This window comes from Spermophilus citellus, assembly GCF_964194105.1.
Source record: "Spermophilus citellus genome assembly, chromosome: 8".
NCBI lineage: Eukaryota > Metazoa > Chordata > Mammalia > Rodentia > Sciuridae > Spermophilus > Spermophilus citellus.
In genome coordinates, this window is record NC_138189.1 from 148,282,136 (window position 1) to 148,296,778 (window position 14,643).

At 48.7% G+C, this 14,643-nt stretch overlaps 1 long non-coding RNA gene across 7 annotated transcripts in view; it reads right to left on the reverse strand.

Moving 5' to 3' along the window:
* LOC308654366 overlaps positions 1–14,643 on the reverse strand; it is a 75,483-nt gene that overhangs the window by 23,155 nt on the left and 37,685 nt on the right. Inside the window, exons 3-5 of one of the 7 annotated variants that reach the window (XR_014023248.1) lie at positions 14,522–14,638; positions 14,277–14,346; positions 7,624–13,783 (exon numbers count right to left, since the gene is read on the reverse strand). The exons of 2 other annotated variants lie outside the window; for them this stretch is intronic. This is a non-coding gene — a long non-coding RNA (uncharacterized lncRNA). Of the gene's footprint in view, positions 1–353; positions 3,835–7,623; positions 13,784–14,261; positions 14,347–14,521; positions 14,639–14,643 lie in introns of those variants that run through there. 4 more of the 7 variants (XR_014023249.1, XR_014023245.1, XR_014023247.1 and 1 more) reach the window with 4 other exon arrangements.

Here is a 14,643-nt window from a genome sequence, read left to right on the forward strand (position 1 = left end):
ATCATCACCCGGAGGCTGCACAAGTGCAGTCTCCATTCCAGGCATTCTACCAGTGTAACTCACTTAATCCTCAGAACGACACCACAAGCTAGTAGGAAGTATTGTCTTTTATTTCCCAGAGTGGGAAACTGAGGCACACAGAGGTTAAGTAACTTGCCTGAGGCCACAAAGGTAGTCTGTGGAAGTCACAATTTGAGTCTGGTCATGAAGACACCAGAAGCCATGCTTTGGGCCACCATGCTATTACATGCAATAACTTAGGAGTCTTCAGCATGTGAGCAGCATGTAGTTTTGAGTCCAGTTGAGATCACCAAGGGACAATTATAAAGAAAAGAAAGGGCTGAGGAATTTGCTTAAAAAGAATATGGTTTGGTTGGGACTGAAGATGTAGCTCAGTGTTAGAGAACTTGCCTAGCATGTGTGAGGCCCTGGGCTCATTACCCAGCACCAAAAAAAATAAAAGGTTGGCTTGGGACTGGAGATGGAGCTCAGTGGTAAGAGCTTGTCCAGCGTGCATAAGGCCTTGGGTTTGATCCCAGTACTGCAAAATAATAATCGTAACATGGATGGATGGAGGGAAACAAGTAGGGACTTAGAGGAAATAAAATTGGCTCTGAGAAGACCAAGACTCGAGCTGGGTATTGGACACATGGAGTCTGTGTATGCTGATTTTTTGCATAATGAAAATTCATCATCAAAGGACATCACCAAAAAGTGACCATGAAGCCTGAAGAAAGCCAGGAGCATGGTACTCTGGCCGTCAAGTGCTCTGATTGCTGCGTAACAAACCCCAACACTTCACAATGTTAAAAAACAACAATCATAAACAGTGTGGAGGTTCCTCATAAAGCTAAGCATAGAACTACCATGCTCCTCAGCAATCCCAGTTCTGGGCATAATCCAGAGAAATTAAAATCTGTCTGTCGAAGCTGTATGTGCACTTCCACGTTCATGGCAATGTCCTTCACGAGAGCCAAGACAAGCCACCAACCTGAGCATCCATCAGCAGAGGAATGGACATAGAGGATATGATCCTATCCGTGACGGAATAGGATTCAGCCTCAATGACATTCTGTCATTTGAAATAATCTGGATGAACGTGGAAGGCACATTAGGCAAAGTGAAATAAATCAGGTATGGAAAAACTGATCCTGCATTTCACTTACACGTGGAATCCAAAAAAAAAAAAAAAAATTGAACTCCTAGCGTTAGAGAGTAGAACGGCAATTAACAGAGGCCAGGTGGGCTGATATTGGTCAAAGGGTACGATTTCAATCAGGAGGAACACATCCTGAGACCTGCTGTGCAGATAGTGACAACAGCTCGTAACAACACATTGCATACTTGAAAATTGTCAAGGGAGATTTTTAAATAGTGACCCACAAAAAATTGGTAAGAATCCGAGGTGATGGCTATGTTGATCTGCTTGATTTAATCACTGCATAAGCTATGCACGTGTCGGAATATCACATTATAATGAGCATCCTAGTTGTCATTGGTCAATTAATATTTTTTAAAACACAGTTGTTTATCTTACTCAGAAATCTTTGATCTGGGCAGGGCTCCAAGGGACACCTCTGGGCCTGAGGACCTGTGCGGAGGGTGGCTCACTTGCATGGCTGGTTGCTCGAGCAGTCCCATCTTTAGTCCCAACTTTATTGTTGGTCAGTCCCCAGATTATCTGAAGATAAGAAATGCAGACGAGAATGACCTGGAGTCTCCCGTGTGCTCACTCTCCACCGCCAACGACCCTTCAGAGAACCTGGAGAAAGCTCCTGGTGCTCGGACGGCTTCCTTGGCACCGATGACCAGGAGTGAGGAGGTGATACGCAGGTCTCTGTGAACGCAGCTCTCTCCTGAACTTTACAGTAAGAGACATCGGCATTTTATGGATACCGTTTAGAAACAGCTCCTTCTAGGAACTTCCCCCCCTGTAAAATATTTTAAATAGCTGCCAGAAGATGGGGAGACGGGTGAAAAGGTACAGATTCTTAGTGTCTGACAAAGACTAAATGCACAGCAGAAGCCATTTCCCCCTCCTCTTCTTATTCATGGTTGGAAATTGTTCTGCTGCAGTGTTTTTAGAAGGCAGTCACCCAGTGTTCTCCACTGCTGGCCGCTGCTGAAGCTGCTGGAGTCCACTGAGAGTTTCTGACACCAAGACCTGATTCCCAAATGCCTCGACTTCAAGTCAGAAGAGGCCACGGCGTCAGGGCTCTGCCTCCCCCTTGCGACCTGGCAAGTACTGCTGGGGCCGGGCAAGCTGTTCTGAACTCCCCCATGGACATGAGATGAGTGTGGTCATCCCACACGCCACCAAACCGCACCACCGGGCCCGCTGGGCTCTGGCAGAGGAGCCGAGGAGGAAGCAACATGAGGAGACACACAGGCCGACTTCACTTCACCTCCCCAGCGCCACCAGCTCGAGAGGATGGGTGTGTGGAGCCACCCGCTGCGACTCAGCCCGTGTTTGGTCAGGGAGCCATATTTTTGCAAGTTGTATCTTGGCTCGTGTTTTATTATTTGAGGACAGATTTGAACAAACCACTTGTCTCTGTGGTGAAAGCTCTTGGGTGTCGTCTTGAACAGGACGAACCATCGCTGACACCGCCATTGGACAAGGGTCAAAGTGTTTCTCACACTCTCACAGGGCGAAGTGGGTCTCAGGACCAGGCCTCTGCCCATCTACCCTCTAACCACAGAGGGAAGCGGAGAGCGAGAGAAGGGGACTGCTGGAGCTGAGACCGACCTTTCCAGACACACCTCCAGTGACCTTGTTCTCCAACAAGGCCCCATCCATTCACACTATGAACCCATCAAATAAATGGATTAATCCACTCATGAGGTTTGAGCCCTCAGGATCTAATCATTCCTTAAAAGCCCCCTCTGGACACTACTGCACTGGGGACCAAGCCTTCAAGTACACGAGCCTTTGGGGGACCCTCCAGGGCCCCACCGTGACAGTTCTCCCCGCCCTGCCCTGGTTTCTAGGAGATCCCCGTCTCCTGGTTTTCCAACTTCTCATTTGCTCTTCTCATCTTCAGCTTCTCACACCTCCTTGTCCTCGGGCCACTTCTCTCTTCCTTCCTCAAGCTCCGTGGCCACATTCTTGCTGACGGCCTTGACAGTCCCTCTGCCCCCTCTCTGTCCCCGTGGTGGTGGTCGTGGTGACAGTAGCAGTAGGCAGAGTAATTAGAGTAACAGTGACTGTGGTGCAGCCTGGGCAGTCAAGGACAACATGGTTTTAACCCTGATTATTGCAGAAGCCTTCTAGAACTTTCCTGATCCCTGACCTTCCCCCTTCTCGTAATCCTTCCAAGTAGGAATTCAGTCAGGCCACTCCCTACTCTCCATCTTCCAATGGCTCCAGTGGCCCTGGGGATAAAATCCGAATTCATGGTTGGGTTTAAAAGGCCTGACACCACCCGGCCCTATCTACCTCAGCCCTTCCGGGTCCCCTCTGGTGTCAGTATCCCAGGTGACATGCGTTTGACACGTCTGCCGTGCAGTTTCTCATCTGTGTCTGACTCGCCCTTCTCTTGCCTCTTCTGAACCCGACTCCCTGTATCCTGCCAGATCATCTGATATTGCCCTCCAGGAACATAAACCCCGTTGTCCAGGGGTGTCCCCCTGTGTGCTTCCTCGATCACAGCACAGTCCGATAATGAGTAGGACCATCCTGCCATTTTCTAATGTCTGTGTCCCTCTCGCCTGTGTGCCTGTTGAGATAGCAGGTGTTGATGGAAAGAGTGGACCACAGCTCAACCATGAATTGATACCTACAGGTTTCTTTTTCCAGTTCCAGCTTGCTTCACCCCTGAGGTTGCTCGTAGCCTAGCGAGGGAGACAGAAATGTAAGTAGATAATTCTCCCTAGGCTCATCCAGGAACCCCACATTAGCAACCAATGACACCATGAAGAAACGGACACACAGACAGCGAAGATGAGGGAGTAGCGGTTTTGATAACATACACTATCAGAGACTTGTCAAGATATGTGCTTCATAAACCAGGTCACTGAGGGAGGGCCACACCTGACACGTGACGCTGCACCTCTGGATAAAGTTCACCCGACCGGTTTTGAATCCACTTCATCAAGAGCATGGAGAGGTACTTGATACAGTCAGCGTGATCCTTTGGTGTCCTCTGCTCTACCAAATGCATAATCTTTATTCGTAAAACGAAATACAAGTTGAGTGTGGTGGTGCACAGCAGCAACTCAGGAGGCTGAGGCAACTTAATGAGACCCTATCTCAAAGGAAAGAAAGAGAAGGAAGGAAGGAAGGAAGGAAGGAAGGAAGGAAGGAAGGAAGGAAGGAAGGAAGGAAGGAAGGTCCAGCCAGGGATGTAGCTCAGTGTACTGTACTTTTCTAGCATGTGTGATCCTCTGGGTTCCATTCCCAGTACCAAAAAGAAAAAAAAAAAGAAAAAAAGAAAAAAAATTAAATCTAGCTTCCCATTCTTCTGGACCTGTTCACTAAACCTCAGAGTCTCTCCTCCTGGGTCCTCTGAGGTCCACCGTCTTCCACAGAAAGCTCCCAGCTGGCTCTCTCATCTCCCTTAGAGGCCCTTCACCTTCCCTCCGCCCTGTATTCAGCAACAACTGCACAGGCCAGCTCCCGACTCGGCCCACCCACCACATCTTTCATCACACACCTGATTTGCCATCACCCCCGCCTCTAACTCCCCCTGGCCCCTAGGATTGGGCAATGTTCTCCTCCTTCTGCTTCAGCAGCTCCCGATCTGGCCTCACCACCCCACAGCCTCACCCACACTCAACCTCTAGTTCACCCTGCAAAGGAATCGCCAGAATGCACGTTGACCTCACACGGTGACCTCTGTGGGTCGGCTTTCTGCACCCCATTTCTCTTTGCAGCTGCTGGGGCTGCTGTGTGAGCAACTGACTTGGCTGTTCAGAGCTGCAGTCTTGAGCTCTTGTGAGCAGCAGGGTTCCTTATTCAGGTGACACCCTAGTTAGTGCCCGCAGATAACGCACAGGACTCTGACTCGCTCTGCCTGACAAGGGTGTGAGGTCCACGCTCCCTTCACCTCTCCTTCCCATGACCGTCAGGGATTCTGCAGAGCCCTGCAGTAGAAGACCACTGAGTGACAGCACATTCTACTAAAGCCCAAGGGGCAGGCTCCATGTCACTGAGCCAGGTTTTACCATAGGCCATGCAATATCTCAGGAAGCCGTGTGATTTGATGGGTATGTGGACGGAGCCCGGAGAAAGACCACCTGGTCAGAGTCCCACTCACCCATTCACCAGCTGAGGCTCACTGGGCAACTTACCTCACTTCTCTGTGCCTGAGAGTGATCGTAATGGCTCCTCCCCCTTTGTTAAGATGGAGGGGAGGGCTTGGTGGAATGCTGCTGACCCAGCGGGTGGTAGATAAATGTCTGCCAATATTAACTTCCAAGAGAAACTTGGGGACAAAGGTAAGTGACTCCGCCCAGCCTCCTAGGAACACGGAACACATCCTGTGGTCAGCAAAGTCCTCCTTGAACCTGAAGCACACAGACAGTCCCCTCGCAAACTGCTAACTATGTTTGCAGACGTGACAGCCCCGTACTGGGTTCATCCAGCGGTGTGACTGGCTCCACAAAGGAGTGTACTTCCTGAGGTTTGCTACAGATTTAGGTCAAGTGAAAGATGATACACAGTGGGAACAGACTGGAGCGTCTGATTAGTCTTGTAAATCTGAGGTTAATTGGAAGTTGAGCATTGCAATTCTAGGAAATAGGTTACTAGGCATGTTTGTATATTTCTGAATCTGTCCCCTGTTTATAGCTACAAACATATGCCATTAATTTACGATTTTCTTTCTACAAGCTTCATCAGGGTAAACACAAAGAGATTAGTCATTAAACCCAGAAGGAATTTGAGAGCAGGACATAAAATTTGAAGAAGGTTATACACTGGGGGGGGGGGGATGATGTCAGAAGTAAAAGCAACAGAAAATTAGCTGCTAAATCTTGGGATAATGCATTTTTACAGGTTGTTCTTAACAATACTTGCCATATTGCACTTTAATCTGTGATCCTCCAAGCTAAACTAAGCGGGTCCCCAGGGAGCAGGGGAAAGGCCTTTCTGGGAGTATAAGTAGGTCTTTCCAACAGCAAAACAAAGCCAAGTCTTTCTTGCCTGAGTTTGTATTATCTTTATTATCTTTTGCGCCCCAACCCTACAGCGGGTGTAGACTGCAGATGCTGACCCTGGTGCCTGTCTATGTGCCCGACCAAAATGTGGAATGAGATTGGAACTCTGCTTCTTTGGCTGAGTCCCAGCCACTCTTGCTAGCCAGTGAGAAAGTTTAGGAAGAGTGACTTCCTCCTCATGTCCCTGGGTCGAGGGGAGGAACTGATACTCACCGTTACAATCTCTAGTCCTCTAGGCCAGAATCCAAGAAGCCCTGCAATCTAAAGTTTCTCATCTATTTGGCACAAAAACGCCTTTGGTTGCAAAACCGGACCTTTCTGACATGAAGCTCTGCACGGTCTCGGTTGACCTCAGTCGGGGCGGCGACGTGTGCACTTTGTGGTAGAAATGTGAATTATGGGGTGCTGACCCAGACTCCACGAGAAACATCGTAAGTGCAATATGTACCAGTTGATCTTTCTAAAATCTGATGCCCCCACCTGGCTGGCCCCAGGGGCTCAGGGAGAGGAGGGTGGGTGCTGTCCTCAGTGCTCTGAGGTGAGAAGAGGTCTGCACAGAAAGGACACCACTGGGCTTGTGAAGAAAGCAGACTGCAAATCTAGAAGGGTGGCGCCATCAGATGGAGGGGAGCCAGGGGGCTGTCAGGGTTGTCAATCCCGCGTGACTGACCGACCGCCCATCACCGTCCGCCCCAGCACAGAACAGTGGATCTTGCCTTGCTGCCCTCCTGGAGCCCTACCTCAGCCCCACCGAGGCTGCCTCACCAGGATCGCTCTTCATTTTCACTCCTCCACCATCTCTAAACAATTCCTCTTCTATTTCCTCAAATTCCACACTTAAAGTTCATGGGTAGTGATGTTACGTTTAAGGTTCCTGAAAAGAGTCAGCTTCTTCCTGATTCTGCTTTTTGTTCTGAATTCAGGTTACCCGGGTTCAAACCACGCTCCACCACTTCCTAGCTATGTGCCCAGAGATAATCATTTCACCTTCTTGTGCCTCCGTTTCCTCATCCATAAAATAAGAACCCCACAGTTAGGAGAGGGTCCAATGAGCCAATATTATGGGAATTACTTAGAACGGCACCAGGGAAATCATGAGTGCTCCTCAAACATAAGACATTGTCTCTGCATCTCCACGACTCTCTTCTAGATGAGCTCCACACACTAGTAAGTTTTTTCCTTATAGAAATATAAATTTCCATATAAAAAACCTAAAAAAATACAATGAAAAGAGGGTAATTGCTACACAAAATTACATATAAGAGGTTGTGAGGGGAATGGGAAAATAAACAAGGAGAGAAATGAATTACAGTAGATGGGGTAGAGAGAGAAGATGTGAGGGAAGGGGAGGGGGGATAGTAGGGGATAGGAAAGGTAGCAGAATACAACAGTTACTAATAGGGCATTATGTAAAATTGTGGATGTGTAACCGACGTGATTCTGCAATCTGCATTTGGGGTAAAATTGGGAGTTCATAACCCACTTCAATCTAATGTATGAAATATGATATGTCAAGAGCTTTGTAATGTTGTGAACAATCAATAAAAAAAAAAGAAAAAAAAACTAAAAAAAAAATACAATGAAAAGAGGGTAATGAAACATTTGATATATAAACTCCAAAATAAAACCGTCAGGTAGGAACAAGTCTTTGAGAAGGCCCTTCGTATGAGATGCTCATTTTTATTTTCAGATTACCTATAAACACTAATGTAAATCACATGGACCGGCTTCTTCACTAATTTAAGTCTGCATTAAATTGTAGTCAATCACTTAAGGATTACAATGACAAAAGACATTTTCCCAAAGATAATCCTTCCCTGAAATCCCACACACTGCTCCATCATATTTACTGTAGAAGAAAAGATCCCCACAACCTTCCCAAGCCCTCAAGCGCCACACCTGTCCCAACCGGCTTGGCTGGTTATTTCCACCAGTATCTTCCTAGCCTTCGGGGCATGTCAGTGCCTAGACCTGATCCCATGGTTGTCCTGGGGGAACTAAGATCCCTAGACACTCACCCACTTTCTCACCTCCTACTCTGACAGTGGAATTAACATTGGGGCTGATTTGATTTGCCCCCCCCCCCCTGCCCATCCCGGGTCCTAAGTGGACCAACCTGGGACTGTCTCAGTCTTCTTTACCTCCACCCTACTTTAGTCTCAAAAAAAAAAAAGCTATTCAGCAAAAAAAGAAGGTCCAACTTAAAAAAAAAGAAATCCCACTTAAATGTGGGTTTAAAGTCAAAGAGACTTGAGATTGAAAAACTGCCAGTTCTTACTGCTCCCTTACTCACAGGAGGGTTTACAGCTCCTGAAATCCTGCCAGGGCTCTGAAAATGAAAGCTTGCAGTTAGAAAATGATGGCTCACGACAGCAAGGATCAGTCATGTGACGGGCAGAGCGGTTTCCGTCAGCGCGTCCTGCACCAGACAGCTCGGAAACGGAGGTTCATCAGTCAGACAGCGTCCACGGAGGCCGAGGGCAGCAGAATCCAGCTGCGGCAATTAATCATTTAATTGCTTTCTGATTCACTTTAAATGTCTTTTAAAAAGATATTAAAGGAAAACATTATTGAAAGGACATTTTAGGCTATTTAATAAAGATCCAATAGACCCTTTGTGAACCAGAAAATAAATGGATCTCTAGCCCAATCCTATTCGATGTTTTCTTGGGCAACACTTACTTATTCAGAGGAAAGAGTGACAGTCTCTGCTCCTGGCAGGAGAAATAGCGCATAAAATAGTGCTTAGGAAAGAAAGCATGCGTGCGATTAAAAATAGGGGTTTTGTCTGTCTGTCTGGGTCTGGGGCTCAAGAGTAGGGTGTTGGGGGGGGGGGTGCGGCAGGGAAAGCAAAGTGGCCTTGAAGGTGGAGAGAGCGAGCTGTCTGCCTTGGGTTGTGACTAGCCTGTCACCTCGTTATCTGCCGTGACCTTGGGCACATTATGTACCTTTGGGGGCCTTCCAAGCTGCACAATGGAAGTAATAATACCATTTCCAGTGTTACTGCAAACATTAGAAAGAGCCTATGAAACAAGCAACCCCGGAGCCTGGCACAGAAAAGGCAGCTGTTACATGGTGTTAGCTGTTACTACCCCTGTGCCCTGGAGAGAGGTCCACAGGGAGGAGAAGGGCAGAGGGAGACCGGAGGGGTCCAGGCGAGATGTGGGGGCCCTGGACTGGGCAGAGCACAGCACGGAGAGCAGCAAAGAGAAGCCTGATGGAATGCCAAGGACGCTCGGCTGATCCAAGAAACCGAGGCTCAGAAAGATGATCTGGCCCAAGGCCATCTGATGCAAGGGAGGAGGCGAAGCCCAGAGAGTCCAAGAAACGGTCGAAATGGGTATCACTCAAGACGCAGAGCACAGACCTCCACAGGGAGCCAAGGCCAGAGAACACCACGCTGAGCGTGGACCTCTGGGAGGATCGCAGAATGGCCCAGTCCGTGTTTTGTTGTGCAGTGACACGTCTCGATTGCAATAAGAAGAGCTGAGACAACTTCCTGGGACAACTTTCCAATCCACAGCCCAGGTGACAGGGGTTGCCATACCGCTCAGCCCGGACACCAGGCAGTGTCCTCCTCCAAGTTCACCTGTTCACATCCCTGGACGCTGGCAACCAACCTCAGTCCTTGCTCACCCACGGCCTTCTCAGCACAGGCATCTGCTGATGCTGTCCTCAGGCCGCTTCGGCCATGCCCACAAGACTCTGTTTGCAGATAACAAGTAGAGAACTACCTGGCGCTTCCAAACAGCAGAGCAGCAGCCAGTAACTCAACACCTCTGACGTTTTCATTAGGTGCTGTCTTAGAGGATTCCTTGGGAAGCAGCCTTAATAATCCTGCACCGATCTGCTCCAAGGGGATTAATGTCACCTAGGCACTGGGGCCTCCTCCCCTCACCCAGCACGAGTGCTCCATCGTCATCTGGGTGGGTTTCAGCTGGGTCAGCTCCACATAATTCACAAAGGAGTCAACCTGCAGATCCATCCCGCCTTCGCGTGCCCGCCGCGTGCACAGGGGAGACTTCAGAGCGTATATAAATGGACTTTAATATTGCAGCATACCTTTTGGGATGTATGTCTAATTTGCTAGAACATGCAGAAGAGCTGACCAGCCACTTTGCACCTTTCTGGAGGCCCCTGCTCTATGAAACACAGCAGCGCACTCTCTCTCTCTCCCCCTCCTGCACTCCCCACGGAAACTCTCTAGGGCTTGCGCTTCAGCCCTTGTAAGAGGACTAGGAGGGATTTTTGCTTTTCTTCCACTAGAATTGATATTTTTTCTCTGAAAACAGGCTAAGGTTTGACAGTATTATTCATTTCAGGTAAGTTTGCTGACTGATCTCCACTTAGTGCCCTGGAACTTCCTGTATACCTGGCCAGCTTCAAGGAACAAAACTAAAAATGTAGTGTTTTGCAGGCATTAAACATGCCTGATGTAAATTTTCAAATGACTTATACTTTACAAAGGGAAGTAGGATCTGGGAGGTTATGACCACATAGCGCAAAGGTGGTTTAGAAGTCAACTCTCCGTAGATGGCGAGTTGTTCCTTCTAGGTGCTCTCAGTATTTTTCATCAGGGACAGGAGGGTGCAAGTCATTCTCTTTATGCAGGTTGCACTTGGCTCAGACAAGTAGGCACTGATATCCATGGTGGTCTTCTTTTTTATATTAATGATAAAAAATCTGATTTTTATTGGTACTATTTTTCCTTTGCCACCAGTGTATCAGAGAAGGTGTTGCTATTACTCCCACTTAAAAGAGAAAAATCAGCTTCAGAGAGTGTACCAGGGCTCTCCAGAGAATCAGTGATTAAAACAGAACTGAACAGATGAGGGGATTTACCAGGGGGTCTGGCTGTGTGCTGATGGAGGCTGAGGAGCCCCGTCATCTGCCGTCAGCAAGCTGGAGAACCAGGAAAGCCAGGGGCAGGGCTCAGTCCAAGCCTAGAGCCCTCAGAACCAGAGAACCCCCCAGTCCCAGTCCAAGGACCTGAGGACCAGGGGATCGTTGGAGCCAGTCCCAAAGGCAGGAGAACCTGAAGCCAGGGTGTCTAGCAAGGAGAAGCTCCGGGAGGAGCAGTTCCCCTGCCATCTGCCTTTTTGTTCTCTCTGGGCCCTCGACTGATTGGATAACGCCCACCCACACTGGGGGAGGGCTTATCTTTCTTACTCAGTGCACTGACTCCAATATGGGTCTCTTCTGGAACACCCCAGGGATGTTCCCAGAAATCATGCTTCTCCAGCCATCTGGGTGCTCTTTAGCCCCGTCAAGTTGACACCTCAAATTAACCACCACAGAGAGTGAAGTGATACCCAAGGTCAGAAACCGAGTAAACCAGAACTTGGACGTACGTCCCTTTTCTACCAGAACCAGATTTAAAAATCATTAGAGCTCACTAGAACAATGGCACAACCAACTTGAGAATTCCTGCCTGATATCCATCCATGGACTTACTGTGATGTGTTAGGTTTTTACACACAAACATTCACACACTCGTGCTATGAGCGATAACCTCAACTGCTTCAGGAAAAAGCAGGTCACCCCTGTGATACTTACTGACTTCCTACTCTACACTTGACTTTGTGGATGGGATGTGGTCCCCTCCACTCGTTCCTGCAGCTTAGCTAGGTAGGCAAGCCCTAACCCAGGCAGTTCACACTCCAGATGCCAGAAACGGCATGGCGAAGCTGGAGGAGATTCAGACACGGGAGACCTCTCTCAGGACAAGGAGGACTCGGGGACATTAGGTCAGAGAGAGGGAGCTCCGGTAGGAACTGAGGGAGGAGCAGCCCTTGTTAGCCAGAGATTGCTGGAAACCGGAAGGGCATCCGAGAGAAGTGAGACTCCCTGGCGTGGTGAGTGGCGCCAGGCAGGAAGGGCAGAGCTTGTCGGCAAGGTCAGATGCCACAGAAGCCCTTGCCTCTTTTTTGGGGGGGGTCACTCAAATTTTAGTTAAGAAAATTGAACCAAGTATAATACAATTTATATTTCCCTTCAGAAATTTATCTTTGTGCTTTTAATTAAAAGCTTCTTTGTCTTAAAATTAATAGACCAGATTTTTCTAAAAAATCAATTTCTATAGGTATAAAAGTGTCTGTTTTGTTTTTAAAGTCCACAAGTTGGTTTTGATTGACTGATTGATTCATTCATTCATAATAGATATATTTCCAGGGTGCGGTGTGATGATTGAATACATGCAGAGATTATGTAATGATCAAATCAGGATAATTAGCAAACCCGTCACCACCTACATTACCTTTTCTTTGGGGGTGAGACTGTTAAAAGCCTCTGGTCTTGCTTGGAATGTGTGATGTTATTGTTAATTATAGACACCCCAATGTGCAGTAGACACCAGCGCCTCTTCCTCCCCTCTACCCTGTACTCATGGACCAGCTTCTCCCTGTCTCCCCTTCCCCTGACTCTTCCCAAGATTTTTCTTAACAATTTTGTTTAAACAAATTTCCTCTAGTGGGTAAAAGTCAAATAAATTCACCCAAATGGAACTTTCAGAAGTAGAAGATATAAATATGCACAGAGAAGTATCTACATAGTATATTTCCACGATGGGAAATTCGCCCCATCCAAGGGCTGGTTCTCTTCCCAGTGCATAAACTCTCAGCTCTTGTGTGTCTTTCTGGTGCATTGTACCCATCGCAATCCGGGTCACTGGGGCACTCATTTACAAGTATGCCTTTGGGTTCTTTGACATTATTGATCTTCAAAAATCCATGTCACCAAGCTCAGAGTAGGCCTTAGCAAGCTCAGAGTGAATGTGCATACTGAAAATCCTTGGCCCTGGCCTAAGACCCTGGAAAAGGAGGCTGCAGGCTAGGGACCTACAAGATAAGACAGAAGACCCCCTACTTCACCTCTCTTCTCCTGGGCTGCTTTGAATACTGCATTGGAAATTCACAGCAGTGAGCAACACCATAGATTAAGATGTTCATTTACTCAGCCTCTTTCAGGTACCAGCTCCCCTGCATGATTTCACCTAACCCCAAAACCAGACAGGAAGGGGAGTCCCCACAGACAGAGCAGTGAAGGAAAAGGGAGGTCCACCTTCTGTAAGGCCGCATGGACAAGGAGCAGGAGGCCCCAGAGCTGGAGCAGGCCTCCTGGACTCCACAGCCTGCCGTGGCCTGCTGTGTTTGGTTGGAATGGACAGGAGCCCAGCCAGCTAAAATGCAGCCCACACAGGTGTGCACTGGGTTGCACCCTCCCAGATTTGTACATCGAAGCCCTGACCTGCAATGTCACTCTGTCTGAAGTAGTGTGTTTAGATAAGGTTATAAAGATAGGACCCTTTCCCTTAGAAGCAGAGAAAGAAGCACCAGGGCTGATGCACGTGAGCGGAGCGGGGAGGCCCGTGGAACTCGCTCACATGGTCCAGTGCAGGCCGTGGGTGGGAGGGGGAGATGGTTCCACGTGCATTTTCTCAACTTATCCTCACAACAAAAGGCACTTTGTAGATGAAGAAACCAAGGAGCAGAGGCCTGAATATCTTGTTGGGTGTCACAGAAAGTAAGTGGCAGAGCTGAGGTTCCAACCTAGGACTGCGTGACGGTGAATCCTTGGTGGCCTCCTTGGATTGGTGTCTCCACACACTGTCAGCAGGGCCAGGTATCTGTTGGCAAGGAGAAGGGGTGATGGGTCCTTCACCCTGGGGAATTTGAAATGCACTTAGAGCCCCTCCAAGGTGTTCTGGATCCATGCATTCCAACAGAGCTCTTTGTGCTAACCAAGGGGAACAGCCTACTGTTTCAGAAACCTGTTCCTCGGGTTCCACATCCTTTAAGACAGTCAGGGTCAAGGCAGCCCAGGGCAGCTATGTGAGCAAGTTCCACGGGCCTCCCCCCTCCGCTCAAGTGCATCAGCCCTCTGCGGAGTTCTCTTGGAGGGGGCTCACAGTGAGCCCACCCCACTGCACTCCAGGTGGTCAACCAACCCCCTGCTGTCCCCAAACTGCTGCAGCTGAGTCCTGGAATGAGCTAGACACCAGGTCCAAACAGCACCATCAAGACCACAGTTTCCTGAAGCCTTTACAGTTTTGACCTAAAATCTCCCACGCACCCTTACGAGTCTTGGCTGGGCCCGGATTGTACCTGGATGACACGCACCATGCGTGTGTCCATGTGTCCATAGGTCCCCGTGTCCAGCTTTGAATCAAGCTCCTGGGAGAGTCTCCATCTGTCATGAGAACATACCTTTGGCTGACCCACCCCCCTAATTTTGCTGGACACTTCCTATTATATGCCCATCTCAATCCAGGCTGACATAGACCAGGGCTCATAAGAAGACCAAACACGAGTGAGTTCCCTTCTCCCCCCACCCCACCCCCGTCCAGAACCAGGGTCATGTTTACGCTTCTGACGTGGGATGCCTCTCCTGCCATCCCAGACACATCTGGGCTTGACCCAGGAGCACCGAGCCTTGGTCATCCGTATGGTGGTGAGCTGGTGAGTGTCCAGCAAGCAGCCCTCTGAA